This window comes from Gadus morhua, chromosome 22, assembly GCF_902167405.1.
Source record: "Gadus morhua chromosome 22, gadMor3.0, whole genome shotgun sequence".
NCBI lineage: Eukaryota > Metazoa > Chordata > Actinopteri > Gadiformes > Gadidae > Gadus > Gadus morhua.
The window spans coordinates 2,606,304-2,611,303 of record NC_044069.1 but is presented as its reverse complement, the minus strand read 5'-3'; the positions used below and the strand labels follow the sequence as shown (position 1 = coordinate 2,611,303).

General features: G+C 35.4%; 1 long non-coding RNA gene across 1 annotated transcript in view; it reads right to left on the bottom strand.

The window, feature by feature from the left end:
• LOC115535499 (uncharacterized) overlaps positions 1 to 883 on the bottom strand; it is a 1,522-nt gene extending 639 nt beyond the window's left edge. The window contains exon 1 of the long non-coding RNA XR_003974506.1: positions 705 to 883. This is a non-coding gene — a long non-coding RNA (uncharacterized LOC115535499). The remainder of the gene's footprint in view (positions 1 to 704) is intronic.
• Between the last annotated feature and the right edge of the window lie 4,117 nt (positions 884 to 5,000).

Below are 5,000 nucleotides of genomic sequence, written 5' to 3'. Positions count from 1 at the left end.
GGATATACCTGGTACACATGGTACACCTGGTACACCTGGATACACCTGGTACCACTGGATACACCTGGTACACCTGGATACACCTGGTACACCTGGATATACCTGGTACCACTGGATACACCTGGTACACCTGGATACACCTGGTACACCTGGATATACCTGGTACACCTGGTACACCTGGATACACCTGTTGCACCTGGTACACCTGGATACACCTGCCACACCTGGATACACCTGGTACACATGGTGCACCTGGATACACCTGGATACACCTGGTACCACTGGATACACCTGGTACACCTGGTAGACATGGTGCACCTGGATACACCTGGTACACCTGGATGTATCTGGATACACTTTGATATATCTGGATACATCTGGATACACATGGATGTACCTGTGCATACCTGTGTGTACCTGTAGACGTGTGTTTTGTGTCTGCGTTGTGTGTACTTGTGATGCGTGTTGTGTGTCTGCATTGTGTGTTGTGTGTCTGCGTTGTGTGTACTTGTGATGCGTGTTGTGTGTCTGCGTTGAGTGTTGTGTGTCTGCGTTGCGTGTACCTGTAGATGCGTTTTGTGTGTCTGCGTTGTGTGTCTGCGTTGTGTGTGCCTGTAGATGCGTTTTGTTTGTCTGCGTTGTGTGTTGCGTGTCTTCATTGTGTGTACCTGTAGGTGCGTGTTGTGCGTCTTTGTTGCGTGTACCTGTAGACGCGTGTTGTGCGTCTGCGGTGTGTTCATGTTCACATCTGATGGCGGTGGGTCCTGGATCTCCTCTTGGAGGAGGACCTGGTCCTCAGGGGGGCGGAGCGGGCCTGGGGGGCCACGGGCTGGGGGGCCGGGGCCTGGACCACCGGGACCTGGGGGGCGGGGACCTGGGGGACGGGGGCCTGGGGGGCGGGGGCCTCTGGGGCCGCAGCCGGGGGCAGCGCGCTGAGGGGGAGGAGGCTCAGGGGGAGGAGGGGGAGGACGGGGGGGAGGGGCTGTGGGGGGCGGGGCTGGGCGGGCGGCTTCACCGCCGGGGGCTGCTTGGCCGAGCGCGGTTTGCCGCCGGCCTCGTCAGAGTCCGGGCCCTCTTCTGCGAGGGAGGAAGGTAGGCACCCCTTTAGGAAGTCATCGTGGTTACTCATACTATAAGTACCGCAGTACCTGCTGTCGCAGTACTGCAGTAGAAAGGGTTATCGCTGAATGTGAGTGGGTACTTTTATCATACTACTACACTATTATCTCGTCATACTTCCTGATAGACACTAGTGATACCAGGGCTTATTACTGACCGCCTTCGTCCTCTGTGCTTCTGGCAGCTGCATCTACGTCAATACAAACAAACTACATCAGAAGAACAAACTACATCGAAACAAATTATAATAAGACCAACAAACTACATCAAAACAAACAAACTACATCAAAACAAACTACATCAAAACTAACAAACTACATCGGAACAAACAAACCACAGAAAACAAACAACAAACTACATTGAGACAAAGGAAGTACATAAAAACACACAAAGTACATTAAAACAACAACTACGTAAAAAATTAAACAACATCAAAATAAACAAACACAAACAAACACAAACAAACTACATCAAACAGAAACAAACTTAATCAAATCAACCTAACTACAACAAAACAAATAAACTACATCCGACCAAACTAACTACATCAAAAGAAACTAATTACATCACAACAAACAAACTGCATCTAAACAAACAAACTACATCAAACAGTAAAACCAGTAGACAAACTATACCCAACAATCAATCACAAATATATTACATCAAACCTCAACAATCAACAACTATAAAGTGTAAACAAACATACACCAAAAAACAACATTCATCACAAACAAATGACATCAACAGAAAGTTACTAGTAAAACTACAAAAAACACTCACCAGTTCCATAAACCTGATTGGCTGCTGGAGCTGGATTGAAAGATATCAGAGACAATCAGAGAGGATTTTTTTGCATTGAGTATTTTTGTGTATGGAGATAGAAATGTTGTTTTAGCATTGAGTATACGTTGTCTATTATTGTGTATATGTTGTCTAGCATTATATATACAGGGGTAATATTGTGTAATATTGTGTAAAAAGGGGGTATTATTCAATATACTGGGTGTATTATTGTTTATAGTATAGTAATAGTACTGTTGTACTCATAGTATAGTAATAGTACCTATAAAGTAATATCACCTGTATAGCAATAGTAATAGTACATGTAGAGAAATATTAATAATAATAGTATCTGTATAGTATAACTACCTGTGTAATAATACTAATAGGACCTCTATAGTAATAGTACCTGTATAGTAAGCGTTATAGTACCTATATAATGATAGTACTAGCACCTGTATAGTAATTGTAATAGTACATGTATAGAATAGTAATAGTACCTGTATAGAAATAGTGCCTGTATAGTAATAGTAATATAACCTGTATAATAATAGTAATGGTACCTATATAACATTAGTACCTGTATAGTTATAGTAATAGTACCTGTATAGTAATAGTAATAGTACCTGTATAGTGATAGTACCTGTATAGTGATAGTGCCTGTATAATAACAGTAATACTACCTGTATAATGATAGTAATAGTACCTGTTTAATATTAGTACCTGCATAGTAATAGTAATAATAATAGTACCTGTAAAGTAATAGTAATAGTATAGTTATAGTAGTATTACCTGTATAGCAATAGTAATAGTACATGTGTAGTAATAGTACCTGTATAGTAATAATAATAACAATATTACCTGTATAGCAATAGTAATAGTACCTGTATAGAAATATTAATATTAATAGTACCTGTATAGCAAATGTACCTGTGCAAAAATAGTAATAGGACCTGTATAGTAATAGTACCTGTATAGTAATAGTTAAAGTACCTGTATAATAATAGTAATAGTACCTGTATAGTAATTGTAGTAATACATGTATAGAATAGTAATAGTACCTGTATAGTAATAGTACCTGTTTAGTAATAGTACCTGTATAGTATTAGTAATAGTACCTGTATAATATGAGTAATGCTACCTGTATATTGATAGTAATAGTACCTGTTTAATATTAGTACCTGTATAGTAATAGCAATAGTACCTGTATAGTAATAGTATCTTTATAGTAATAGTAATAGTACCTGTATAGTAATAGTATCTTTATAGTAATAGTAATAGTACCTGTATAGTAATAGTATCTTTATAGTAATAGTAATAGTACCTGTATAGTAATAGTATCTTTATAGTAATAGCAATAGTAACTGTATAGTAATAGTATCTTTATAGTAATAGTAATAGTACCTGTATAGTAATAGTATCTTTATAGTAATAGTAATTGTACAGTAATAGTATCTTTATAGTAATAGCAATAGTACCTGTATAGTAATAGTATCTTTATAGTAATAGTAATAGTACCTGTATAGTAATAGTATCTTTATAGTAATAGTAATAGTACCTGTATAGTAATAGTATCTTTATAGTAATAGCAATAGTACCTGTATAGTAATAGTATCTTTATAGTAATAGTATCTTTATAGTAATAGTAATAGTACCTGTTTAATATTAGTACCTGTATAGTAATAGCAATAGTACCTGTATAGTAATAGTATCTTTATAGTAATAGTAATAGTACCTGTATAGTAATAGTATCTTTATAGTAATAGTAATAGTACCTGTATAGTAATAGCAATAGTACCTGTATAGTAATAGTATCTTTATAGTAATAGTAATAGTACCTGTATAGTAATAGTATCTTTATAGTAATAGTAATAGTACCTGTATAGTAATAGCAATAGTACCTGTATAGTAATAGCAATAGTACCTGTATAGTAATAGTATCTTTATAGTATTAGTAATAGTACCTGTATAATATGAGTAATGCTACCTGTATAATGATAGTAATAGTACCTGTTTAATATTAGTACCTGTATAGTAATAGCAATAGTACCTGTATAGTAATAGTATCTTTATAGTAATAGTAATAGTACCTGTATAGTAATAGTATCTTTATAGTAATAGTAATAGTACCTGTTCTGGCTTCATCGGATGTGGAGTCTTTATCTGAGAGGAAAGAAACGAAGATAATATATATAATATCTACTGTTAATGATAAAATAACTTAAATATCTATGATACAAACTGTTAATGATAAAAAAATTTATCTATGATATCTACCTTAATGACAACAATATAAGTCTATCTCTGATCAATGTATACTTTAAATGATATTTGTATTGTTTGAGTGTTCAGAGAATTCTTTGTGTTTTGCATTTTTGGTATTTATATGTATACATTTATATATATGTATACGTACAGTATATATTTTTATTCATGTATATGTTTATATATATATGGGTTACCTGTTGACGTTGATTGAAGACTTGAATCTAAAGTAACAAAAAACATGTTACCATAGCAAATAACGCCAACGTGTTAACATAGCACCTGGCACAAACATGTTACCATAGCAACTAGCACAAACATGTTACCATAGCAACTAACACAAACATGTACCATAGCAACGTCTCCACACACAGAATCACCTGACATGCTTGTACTTGTGCATTTGATATAGTACTGTGATAATAGAGTGGTATAATAGAGATAATAGAGTTATATAGTAGTGATAATAGACTGATATAGTAGTGATGATAGAGGGTTATAGTAGTGATAATAGAGTGATATAGAGGTGATAATAGAGGGTTATAGTAGTGATAATAGAGTGCTATATATAGTGATGTAGTAGGTGATATAGTGATAATTGACTGATATAGGAGTGATGATAGAGGGTTATAGTAGTGATGATAGAGTGCTATACATAGTGATGTAGTAGGTGATATAGTGATAATTGACTGATATAGTAGTGATATAGCAGTGATACTAGAGGGATATAGTGTGATATAGTAGTGATAATAGGGTGATATAGGAGTGGTAATAGAGTGAATTGTAGTGATATTGTAGTGATATAGTAGTGATAACAGAGTAGTATAGTAAGAGAG